We start from the raw sequence: 13,414 nt of genomic DNA on the forward strand, positions 1-13,414 counted from the left end.
GCAAATGATGGCCACCACAATGAACATCTATTGGCCTGACATGTCGGGACACATTCTATTCCACTCCGTAATTGAAAACGGAAACCACGTGTGTTCGTGTACCTCACCCCTCATGGTAAAGTACATGTGCGTCAGTGAAAAAGACCGATAAAAAGATGTTATCATGTGGACGTAATGTGCTGTTCCAGTCTCTACTGTACCTAAGGTCCATCACCGTTCCCTTTGGGTCCCTACGTAATTCGGTGCTCTCCGATACACACGATCGAACAGCGGAGGAGTGGTATTCAAGCGTCAACTTTAGGTTACAATATCTCCGGATGTAACTAACATTTTACAATGCAACAAACGGCACTGATTACGTATTTGTTTATATGTTCAGATGTGCTAACAAAACTAACGGGGTTCCATTTTAAAAAAACGTAGGTTTGTGTTACAAAACATACTTCCGTGCATTTTTTTGTGGTCTGTATTAACCAATTACACTAGCCCCTCTCCTCACGTTCGGTCTGTGGAATCGATTCGTCAGAATTTGATGTGGTTTACAAAATACATCCAGCAGTAATGTTAGATGACTCACTCTGTATAATATGGTTTAGTGCAAGAAGTTGTTATTATCATGTGACTGACGTAAATTAATGGTAGGTACTGTATTGCTGAAAAAAGACCTGGTTCTGTTCATTAAAATGCGCCTAAACTATTTCATTTTATGACGTTTATATTCTTCAACTATGTTCTACATTGTAAGATATATTGCAACTGGCCACAATATTTTAGAAATTATTTTGTTGAACTGGGGGCCGAACCGCACAGTAACCCTGGGTTCGGTGTGGGGCGGCGGTGGGGTGGGTGGACTGCTGTGGCCTATTGTGGAGTTATGAACCACTGAGGGCTACGGCGAGACGAAGCGTCTCCGTCGTTTCTAGGTCCCCGGTTTAATACAACACTATATAAGGTTTTAAGGGATGAGAAAGATCCACCATGGTTTAATAGGCATGTTAGAATAGCGCTACGTAAACAAGGAGTACTTCACCGGAGATTCAAGAGAAGTAAGAACCTAGCTGAAAAACAGAAGCTGAACAAAGCGAAAATGAGCGTAAGGAGATCAATGAGAGAAGCGTTCAATGAATCTGAAAGTAAGATGTTGTCAACCGACCCGGATAAAAACTCTAAGAAATTTTGGTCGTATGTAAAATCAATAAGTGGGTGAAATTCATACATTCATTCTCTCAGCGACCACACCGGCACCGAAATGGCCTCGATACTGTATTCGGTCTTTCGAAGTTGTTTCACGGCGGAAGATCGTAACATTGTCCCTCCTTTCTATCGTCGTGCGAACTTCGAAATGGCAGATACTGAGATAACCGATCGCGGAACTGAATGACAGCTACAGTGGCTTAGTAGTGGAAAGGCTTCAGGACCAATAGAGAAACCTATGAGGTTCTAGGAAGACTATGCGAAAGAACTTGCTCCCCTTCTAGCAGTAATTTATCGTAGATCGCTTGAGTAACAAAAGATAATTAACGACTGGAAATAAAGCGCAAGTTATTCCCGTTTCTTGAAAGACCGTAAGACATTTCCAGACAATTATAGACTTATATCGTTGATGTCAATCTATTGTAGAATTATGGAGCATATTTTAATCTAAGGAATTATGACGTTTTTGGAAAACGAACATCTCCTCTATAAAAATCAACATGTATTCCGCAAATAGAGATCCTGCGAAACTCAGCTCGCTCTGTGCCTCCACAGCACAGTGGACACCGGCGCACATGTTGATGCCGTGTTCCTTGATTTCAGTAAGGCATTTGACACCGTCCCGCATTACCGTTCGATGAACAAAATACAAAGTACCGGAGCAGACCTGCTATTGGATTCAAGACTTTCTTGCAGACAGAACTCACCACATCGCTCTTAAGGGAACAAAATCGACAGATGTAAAGGTAATATTCGGAGTACCACAGGGAAGTGTGATAGGACGGTTGCTGTTTACATTATAAATAAATGATCTAGTATAAAACGTTGGATGCTCCTTAAGGCTATTCGCAAGTGATGCAGTTGTCTATACCAAAGTAGCAACGCCAGAAGATAGTAAGAATTTGCAGAACGACCTGCAGAGAATTGGTGAATGGTGCAGGCTCTGGCAGTTGACCCTGAACATAAATAAATGTAACATATTGCGCATACATAGGAAAAGAAATCCATTACTGCACAGCTACACTATTGATGACAAACAGCTGGAGATAGCGTCCACCGTAAAATATATAAGCCTAAGTGTCCAGAGCGACCGTAAGTGGAATGAGCATATAGAACAGATAGTGGGAAAAGCAGACACCACACAGAGATTCCTCGGAAGAGTCTTAAGGAAATGTTCCTCATCCACGAAAGAAGTCGCTTATGAGGCGCTTGTTCGCCTGATTCTTAAGTATTGTTCGTCAATCTGGGATCCCTGTCAGGTAGTACTGGTAGAGGAGATAGAGAATATCGAATGAAGAGCTGCGCGTTTCGTCACGGGATCGTTTAGATGGTGAGAGAACGTTACCGCCGGCCGGGGTGGCCGAGCGGTTCTTGGCGCTACAGTCTGGAACCGCGCGACCGCTACAGTGGCATGGATGTGTGTGATGTCCCTAGCTTAGTTAGGTTTAAGTAGTTCTAAGTTCTAGGGGACTGATGACCTCAGCACTTGAGTCCCCTAGTGCTCAGAGCCAATTCACCCAAAATAGAGCGTCACGGAGATGCTAAACAAACTTCACTGCCAGACGTTACAAGAGAGGCGTTTTCCATCACGGAGAGAACTGCTGTCGGAATTTCAGGGTAGCACTTTCCAGGAGAAGTCGGACAACGTATTACTTCCCCCCACTGACCACGAGGAGAAAATTCGAGAAACTGGAGCCAATACAGAGGCGCACCGACAATCACTCTTGCCACCCACTATTCGCGGAGAAACAGGATTGGAGGGATCAGATAGTGGTACCGAAAGTATCCTCCGCTTCACACCATTAAGTGGCTTGCTGAGTATGATGTAGATATAAGTGTTTTGCCTTTATGACCCACAGTTACTGGGTGGGTGACTGACAGGTTTCGACAAGAGTGAAGTTAGTGTGCGGTGGGTACTGCAAGTAGTGAAAGCAGCCTGTTGTGGTGTTTCCAAGCACGGTGTGGCTGTTGGAAGCTGTGAAGTCTGTATAGGACAGCGTAGCCCGGGTGCATAACAGCGTGTTTTTACCGAATTATGATTTTGCTGTTCACGTAGAAGATTCAAACATTGTACATCGCCATAAGCTCTTCTGCGTTGTGTTGCTTTCCTTTGTCAGTATATTAAGTACCCATGTGTAGTTCTGTTGTCCTGGTACTAGCTGGATGGGTGGTGGAGGCTGCTGACAGAGCGGTGCACTTCCTGTTTTGGCAGTTGTTCACTTATAGCGTACAGTGCCCAGTTATAAAACTAGTCGGACTGATTTTGCGATATCTGTACTTGGTTGGTGCGACACATGTTTGTCACTGAGGCCGAATAAGACATTTTTAAGGATGTTGTATCTATATAGAATAAGTTCCCTTCAATATTATTTTGTGCTGTGCCCATTTTAATCATTTATTCGGGGGTAGAGTATTGTTTATTTTATGATACCAACTGTGAAGAATTCTTGGTGATGTCGTTCAGTTGTTCGTGTTATATGACTTTCAGTAAAGGTTAATTTAAAATAAGCCGACACTCGCATAACCCCCAGCCCGACTCACAGTCTTCCCAAATTCTGAGCAGAGGACTGGAGTGCCTGGACGACTATTCGGTCTTGCTTTCGAGACCTCTGTCATCATTTGTTTCACACATCCTTAATCACATGGCACAGAATACATCATCATGCATTTTCTCGACGTTTACCTTGCTGTTACCCTTTTAGGACAACCTTCGCGTGTATCATCTTCAGATAACTGTGAGAGGCTTCACTTCTTCGTCCGCATCTTTAATTTTTGGCTATCAAATTGCAGATATATTCTTTCCGAAACATGGCGATCTTCAGATGAATTTTCATTGGTAATAAACTCTTTAAAACATATAATTTTATGATGACGCAGTGTTTAGTTTGTTCATTAGAACGGAACAATTATGCGTATTCAAAAGATTTATAAACAGAACTGTTCCGCAAATGAACAATAACACTTGACTTACGTTTTGTGCAATATGCTTCAGTTTATGAAAACAAAATTTGAATTATACAGTTCCATCTGGTGTTTTCAAGGTACAATTTTACCGTGACATCGTATTAAAAACAGGAGCAGTTGATTTGCCTGAGACATATTGAGTCTCACCCTTACCTACTGTAATAATGTAAGCCAAAGAAATGAATTACAATTTTTACCAGTATTGGTATTTGAATTATACAGTTCCATCTGGTGTTTTCAAGGTACAATTTTACCGTGACATCGTATTAAAAACAGAAGCAGTTGATTTCCCTGAGACATATTGAGTCTCACCTTTACCTACTGTAATAATGTATGCCAAAGAAATGAATTACAATTTTTACCAGTATTGGTATTTGAACCTGGGTCTCCTACATACTAGGCAGATGTCCTAACCATTATCCCATTGTGCCACAGTATCTTGCTTGTGGAAAGCCCAGAAATACTGATAAGAGATTATAAGTGGAATAGGAATGGGCTGAGGCACGAGTTGGAATTTGTATCACAGAGGGAGACATACTAAGGTAGTCCATGCAGGGGTGGTAGCTGCAGTGAGAGTATGGCGTAACAGCTATTGCATCTACCTCGTAAACAAGAGATCCAGGTTGGAATCCTGGCATTAGTACGAATATAAATTAATTTTTTGGCCTACATCATTATCGTATTACAAACAGTTTAAATAAGAGCACAAGAACTCTTTGGTAAAACCACTGGGAGCTGAAGCAATCCTTGTGGGTGGTACTATTGGATTTGACTTGACTTAACCGTAAGGGACAAAACGGTTGTTGTCGTAGACCCTTACTGCCCACAGCCAAACAGGCTTTACTGTGGTGTATTTCTCCCTGTAATTCTGAAGAGGAGGACTCCCTTTACTACATCTCTTGTGCCGATGGTATCATCGCCACATGTCCAACGTCTTTGAATGCAGCGCGCAACCTTCCTGCGCCGGTACTACAGTGTGGCGTGACCAGCGCCACCCAAGTGACGGCCTCTGCTGGCTGCCACGAGGGCCGGCCGGAGCTAGCAACGTGGAGAACGGTTGTAACCAGAGAGCCACATGGAAGAGCGGAGCCCCGGGCTGCACCAACGTGCTACACGACGTGTTCCGGACAGAAGATGCCTTTGCTCGGTGTCGGTGACACCAAGGATAGTACCGATCATTTACCTCTTTGAGTTACAGTAAGCTGTGGTGATTGGAACGGTCGCCGCCCAGGGCTCTGAATTCCGAGCGTGTTCTATGTGGCTCAGTGAACTCTGCGCGAGGGGGAGTTCGGAAACTTGTCATGCTATTCATATGTACTGTATTCAGATGGTTATTTTCGTGTCACTTCCGGACTAATTCTGAGAGTAGTTTTCTTTTGTAACAGTTTGCATTGAGCAAGGAGAGACGAATGAAGAACTGCAGTAATTTTTATAGGATATGCATGTGTTATATTCACTTCTGGCTGTAAGAATTTCTTGTTTAAGATACCACATTAAATTAAAGTTTCATTGTAAAGTTCTCTTGACATATTGTTTTAAATCAATTATTTCGCGTGGTTTTTTATAAGTTTGGATGGTTGTTACAAGAAAATTATGCTCTGCAACATCTCAGTTAGCCACAATTTCTTTAGAAATTAGTGACACAAATATTTAGTGTCTTTTGGCCTCCAGTGCTTTGCGTTAGGAAATTCAATGTGATGCGGTTCCAACTGTTGTACCACATAGTGAGCAATTAGCGACTTCCGTCACTATATCTATCGTGTGCAGACGTTTTTCTGAAGTTCCCAAGCCCAATCATTTTACCTGCTACGAGTTTAATCTGTCTCCTGTTCATGCCCAAGATGACAGAACACGGTTTTGGTACCACTAATTAGCCATGTTTTTGTTTTTGTTTTTTAATTCAGTATTATATGTGCTGGCGCTTAATTTGCTGTTCAGGACGGAGGAAAGAATTTGCATTGTTCGCAAGTTGAGAGCCGTGTTTGAGGCTGTCGGTGGCGGGTGACGGATGTTTACAGACTGCGGTTTCTGCGAAGCGAAGCGCCGCCGCCTGTTTGGAGAGCGGCGGCCGCCATTAGTCAGGGCCCGCCGTGTTTGTGGGCGCCGCGCATGAATATGCATGAGCGGGCCTGAGTCAGGCCGGCCACAAGTACGTCTCCGTGTCACACTCGCCCGCACGCGCCCTGCCGCGGCCGGACCGTGGGCTCGGCTCCCAAATGTGGCAGCCCGCCAGCCTCACTGGCGTCCTGCATTCCACCTGCCTCTTTGCATAGAACGAGCTCCCCGCTGCCAAAAATTGAGTTTCGTTGTAATAATCGAATAATATGGTGGCCTTACGTCAAAGGGTATTCGTTCAAAAACCGTGCTGCTAAATATGTGGTCCAGACTTCTCTGCAAAATTATTGCGTGGTCAGATAAAAGAGAAACTATCTTTAAGAATAAGCTTACTCTTTTCATTGCTGTGATTTTCGAGTGTATCAAAGCCACAAAAACGTTTGTACAGGATCATTCGTCTCACATACACTGCTCGGTAATAACTCTCCTCCATACTGTTTCAGCCAGTCGCGGTGGCCGAGCGTTTCTAGGCGCTTCAGTCCGGAACCGCGCGACTGCTTAGGACGCAGGTTAGAATCCTGTCTCGGGCATGGATGTGTGTGATGTACTTAGGTTAGTTAGGTTTAAGTAGTTCTAAGTTCTAAAGAACTGATGACCTCAGATGTTAAGTCCCACAATGCTCAGAGCAATTTAAACCATTTTAAAGTATACTTTTTCACCCTTTGTACTCCCCACCTACACTACTGGCCATTAAAATTGCTACACCAGGAAGAAATGCAGTTTGTAGACGGGTATTCATTAAACAACTATATTATACTAGAACTGACATGTGATTACATTTTGTGATTACAATTTGGGTGCATACATCCTGAGAAATCAGTTCCCAGAACAACCACCTCTGGCAGTAATAACGGCATTGATACCCCTGGGCATTGAGTCAAACAGAGCCTGGATGACGTGTACAGGTACAGCTACCCATGCAGCTTCAACATGATACCACAGCTCATCAAGAGTAGTGACTGGCGTATTGTGACGAGTCAGTTCTCGGCCACCATTGACCAGACGTTTTCAATTGGTGAAAGACCTGGAGAATGTGCTGGCCAGAGCAGCAGTCAAACATTTCCTGTGTCCAGAGAAGTCCGTACAGGACCTGCAACAGGCGGTCGTCCATTTTCCTGATGAAATGTAGGGTTTCTCAATTGTCGAATGAAGGGTAGAGCCACGGGTCGTAACAAATCTGAAATGTAACGTCCACTGTTGAAAGTGCCGTCAATGCGAACAAGAGGTGTCCGAGACGTGTAACCAATGGCACCCCATACCATCACGCCGGGCGATGAAGAATACACGCTTCCAATGTGCGTTCACCGCGATCTCGCCAAACACAGATGCGACCATCATGACGTTGTAAACAGAACCTGTATTCATCCGAAAATACGATGTTTTGCCATTCGTGCACCAAGGTTCGTCGTTGAGTACACCATCGCAAGCGCTCCTGTCTCTGATGCGGCGTCAAGGATAACCGCAGCCATGGTCTCCGAGCTGATAGTCCATGCTGCTCCAAACGTCGTCGAACTGTTGGTGCAGATGGTTGTTGTCTTGCAAACGTCCCCATCGGTTGACTCAGGGATCGAGTCGTGGCTGCACGATCCGTTACAGCCATGAGGATAAGATGCCTGTCATCTGGACTGCTAGTGATACGAGGCCGTTAGGATCCAGCATAGCGTTCCGTATTACCCTCCTGAACCCACCGATTCCATATTCTGCTAACAGTCATTGGATCACGACCAACGCGAGCAGAAATGTCGCGATACGACAAACCGCAATCGCGATAGGCTTCAATACGACCTTTATCAAAGTCGGAAACGTGATGGTACACATTTCTCCCCTTACACGAGGCATGACAACAACGTTTTACCAGGCAACGCCGGTCAACTGCTGTTTGTGTATGAGAAATCGGTTGGAAACTTTCCTCATGTCAGCACGTTGTAGGTGTCGCCACTGACGCCAACCTAATCATTTGCATGTCACAGCATCTTCTTCCTGTCGGTTAAATTTCACGTCTGTAGCACGTTATCTTCGTGGTGTCGCAATTTTAATGGCCAGTAGTGTATATGCATTCATGCGGTTCTCACTTCTTTTATAATTTTTCTGATTCCTCTGTTTTTCAGACTTTCCTTATGTTCCTCAAGATAGCAATGAACTGTTTTAATTCGCTTGGAATCAAGTATCACTCACTCCCACTTATTTTTCACGAGCTCCAGCCTGTAGTTTAACAGATATTCATAGAAAAATGCCAAGATACGCATATATTCTAATCTTCTTACTCCATCTCCGCCTTCCCCCTCTCTCTATCGATCTCTTCCTCTCCCTTCTCTGTTCAACTCCTCCTCCCCAACTCTCTGTCCATCTCATCCTCCCACTCCTTCGTGTCCATCTGTTCCTTTTTCTTTCCTCTATCTATCTCCTCTCTCTCGCCTCTCCCTGTCCATCCCTTCCTTTCCCCTTTCTCCACTTTCTCCTCCCACTCTCTCTGTCCTCGCCTCTCCCTGCCTCTGATCATTTCTGCCCCCAATATCTTTATCCTCTCCTTTCCTCCCTCCCTCCCTCATCTCCTCCTGCCCTCTTCTCTGTCTACTTTATCATCTCCACCCCAGTAGGCCTCTGGTGGTTCTTACCCTCACAATTAGGTTGAAATCGTACCAGGTATTTAGGACGAGCTTTTTACCTGTGGCTTTGCACGCGTACGCACATGTCCAATATCTTCCACATGTAATTAACATATTTCACACGTATTTGTACACATATTTCACCGGCATCTCTAGCGAATTTCTCCCTGCATCTCCTCCGAAGTAAAAACTCAGAGCTCCACCCTCCACCATTATAACCATTGCGGTGGTCTTTGGGGACTCTGCAGGAGTTATTCCGTTTGATGTCCTTCCTCGTGGTGCAACGATTAGCTACGAAGAGTATCGTGCTACCCTCAGGAAACTGAAGAAACGACTTCGGCGTGTCCGTCACCACAGAAATTCAAATGAACTTCTCCTTATCCATGACATCGTAAGACCTCCTACAAGTCTGCGCATCCGAGAGGAGCTCCCAATACTTCACTGGACTGTTCTTCTTCATCCACCCTTGAGCTCGGATCTCGCACCTTCAGACTTCTATCTATTTGGCGCAATGAAATGAGAAACTCAGTGGGAAACGGTACGTGGATGATGGGGAAGTTACTGATGCTACAAGACGTTGGCTACGAGGTCGACCAGTAGTGTGGTACCTTTCGGACATGCAGGCTCTCCCAGTAAGGTAAAGTAAGGCCGCCACATTCAACGGAGATTATGCTGAAAAAATACCGTCTTGTAGCCAAAGGGATGGCGAATAATATGTTCTATTGTAATCCTGAAAAGAAAACCTATTTTCAAGAAAAAAAGTGTTGCATTAGCTATTGAACGCCCCTCGTACCACATTCACGATCAAGAAATAGAGGGAATTTTTCTTTTATATTATTACAACTTAGTTTTCGCTCTACAGCATTGTAAGGCGGTGCAAGTGCTACTGAGGTTAGGACACTGGATTCTTGTCTGAGAGAAGGGGTACAATAACCTCGTGTGCCCACCCTAATTTATGATTTCAGAGGTTGTCGGTAACGCTCAGGCAAATGTCGAGATAGTTTTCTAAGAACAGGAACCTCCAGCCGTGCTTATTCTACCTGTCCGATGGCTTAAACGATAAACCTAAACATTCTATAAACTTTCCTTTTAGAATAGAAATCTTGTATTCTGAAAAACGTAGATTTTAATGTTATTCGCAGTCTTCTACCGCTGATACACTACTAACATTTTCCGAAGTTGAAGGCTACAGTGAGTTTCATCACAGCAAGAACAAATTAATTCCAATACAACTCAATCTCTCTTCGACATTGAAGGTGAAGGAACAACGAGCGACAAAATTCGAAAAATATTGCCGAATACACAGTTTCTAAACGTGAGAGAATTCCTTTTAATTATAATATAAATGGCTGATCTAGTTGTTAGAAAATGTCAGACTGTACTTTATTCGAGATGGTGAGTGAATTGTCACCAGGAGCTCCCTGTACCCTTTTTATGGTATTTTTCGAGACCTATGTATTCGGTGTCGTGGTCGCAGCGAGAAATTGGCCTTCGTCAGTGTAAGGCAGACAAACTTGGATGGCAGCGAGCCAACACGTGTTCCAAGCCGGTCGCGGCCAGTGTAATACGAGTTGCCTCCCTCCTCGTTAGGTGTCGGACAGACAGGAGCCGTGATGGACTATACAATGACGGCTCCTGTAGATTGCGTACACACTTGCACAGTGGGATCGGGTTTCAGGGTAGAGTGTGCTCTGGAACTAACGAGGTGCGAAACAGTCAGTCAGCTGCCTTGAATAATGGATGGATGGTCCGTAGATTACTGCACCCCACGAGGTGTTCCACGAAGCTATCAGGATGTAATAGCTACTGTGACACACAACTATATGCATAAAGTGTACTGTATTAATTTAGGAAAACTGTTTAATAACATTGTGCGCATAGCATTCCTACGATTAGAGAACTTCCAAAAACTCGATGGCAAGTGTCAGTAAATAAATATAAAAAAATAAAAATGGTTTCCAAATCGACCATATTTATAAAGTTGAGGTAGAAAGTATCATATGAAAGTTCTAACTAAACAAATTTATCGGCATCCAGCGATTCACGAAATATTTATTTCTGAAGATTTGAGTCGACAAATCCGTGATTCCTAATTGTTTTCTTTTCTAGATCTTCTTCCTAGTTCGCCTCACAACACATCTCCTTTTTCGGACTTTAGCAGTGGATTGCATTAATGGCTCACTTATTTTTTAAAAAATTCACCGTCGGTTTTGACTGTAAAAACTATTTGTTTATAACATCCACTAATGCAATTTCGACTTTTAGCCATAATCAAGATGAATACAGTGAAACTGAGAGGGAATGTACATACAGAATTGTATCACATCACTTATATAGTACAAATCACACGCCAGTTATGTGATAAGACAACGTAATTCTAACACTTCATGCTTCAACTCATGTCAAAATTTTAACTGTATCCGACACATATATATGTCATCATCTACAGCCGTACCCCACTTCGGACTATGCGCCGACATAAAAAAAAATCCCTCAACACTGAGAAGGAGTGTGCGACGTAAAGGAAAGTTTGTAGGTGTCTTTCTATATCCGAAAGGTGATTTCTACTCAAATTTCGCGCTGTCACTTAAGAGTGACGCTAGTAACGCCATTACGAGGGTGCAAATTTGACTTGCTTTAAACACGCACACTAACGGTCATGAGCTTTAGTTATCTTTGAGACTGGACGTTGTGAGCAGAGGTTGGTCAAGAATGCCTTTAAGGTGACAAACACGCCTTTATTAACATGTCACTGAGTGTGAACGAATACGTGTAATAGGGCTACGAGAAGCTTGATGTTCCTTCTGTGACATTGCGGAAAGACTTGGCAGGAATGTAGCACGGTTGTTGCCAGCGGTGGTCAAGAGAATGTACGAAGACAAGAAGTCCGGGGCAAGGACGACCATGTGGCACTTCCGAGAGGGAAGATCATCATGTTCTATGTAGAGTTCTGGCTCATAATGTGGCATTTGCAGTAGCAATTTGAGCAGCAGTTGACACTCTAAGGCGTCATGGTCTCCTGACCTTCATTGCTTACATATTCCGCCCTCACAATCATATTCCGCACATCAAGACGCTTCATTCGAACGCAAACTCGATAAGAAAAAGTCAATGTTGTATGCATTCATGTAAACTAAATGCAAATAACAAGTAAATCGCTAGTGCGCACTGAGGTTGAAATACTCAAGGCTGGCGTACACTCACACACATTCAAGACACGACAAAAGCTTTTAGTTCAGGAGAGGCAAACCGCATGCCTGGAGGCCAGTCCCTTCAGAGGACGAGTCAACCTATCTACGGCAGCTGTCGACCGCCCGTAGAGCAGACAGCGTTTGCCTGAGTGAAAGGGAGGAAGACCCCGTGTTCGGTTTAAAAGCAAATTCCGCTACATTGTGTGGGAGCGCCAAGCCTACGCATTCTTTCCAAACATAGCACACAGTTTCAGAGGTTTTCAAAGGGAGACAGAAAACGCCAAACGCCGATGCTATAGATTTACGGATTGTTCGCCTTAAACGAAACGTCATTATCCCGTTTTAGAAGAGCAATGCTGATTGGCAGACGATATTCCTGATGCCTTGAGCTGAAGGAGTAATGGAAGAGAGAAAAATATATACCCCTTCACGTCTGGCGTGAAGAGGGGCAGCTCCGTTGTCGCTCTTGGAGCGAGAACACGTAACGAGAGCGTGTGCACTTTCTGCAAAGTGCCTTCATAAAGCCCCACTTTGACTGTGGTTCCATGCTCGAGGACCTCAACGGTAACGGTCGCCCCCACAGTGCCAATACGACAAGGGCTCCGCTTCGGCGATTTAGTTCGGGAACAGTGAAACATCCTTCGTAAAGCCCGGATCTTTCAATGTGTGATTTCACTCCTTTCGCGACCTGAAGAAAGACATGCATGGACAGCAGTTTCAGTCAGACGATGAATACCAAGAGTGGATGCGGTTGGGGATCTGTTGGTGGCCGAACGCGTTCTAATAAATAAAAACTGAGCGTCTCTTCTCCAAGTGTAAATAATGTCTTAACGTGTGTGGTGATTACTTTAGAAGGAAACTATTCCATGTTTCCGCGGTGGCAGGTGTTCGATTTTTATTTGACAGTCCCTGATTAATCGTAGACTTCAAATAATACGTATCCAACGCTGTGAATTCTTCTTATTCATTCAATTCAGTTCATTAATTTCAATGCATGTCATTCATTTAACATTTTCAATATTTATTTTTGCTTATTCACACCACAAGTTCTATAGATGTAAAAGTACGACGTGTAAAAATTTTTACACCTTATAACTTGGGGCTCTCCTTGCCATATACTGCCATTGTCATTGAAAATGCGCAGCGTCAGGACCAAGAATAATGAGAACAGAAACATTACTAATGAAAATAGTATAAAAACTAGCGAAGCCAATGCTGCACTCACTGCTAAATTTGGAGGGAAACAGGAGAGTCCAATAGGGCCTTCTTACCTAAATCTTAATGCAAGAGGTATCGCAATAACCTTCCGCGACCTCTGTATCATATTGATGAGAATTTTTACTG

At 43.8% G+C, this 13,414-nt stretch overlaps 1 protein-coding gene across 1 annotated transcript in view; it reads right to left on the minus strand.

Moving 5' to 3' along the window:
- The window catches only part of LOC126272457 (NADPH oxidase 5), a 1,112,602-nt gene that overhangs the window by 814,089 nt on the left and 285,099 nt on the right, over window positions 1–13,414 (minus strand). The window lies entirely within an intron of this gene.

This window comes from Schistocerca gregaria, chromosome 5, assembly GCF_023897955.1.
Source record: "Schistocerca gregaria isolate iqSchGreg1 chromosome 5, iqSchGreg1.2, whole genome shotgun sequence".
NCBI classification, from domain to species: Eukaryota; Metazoa; Arthropoda; class Insecta; order Orthoptera; family Acrididae; genus Schistocerca; species Schistocerca gregaria.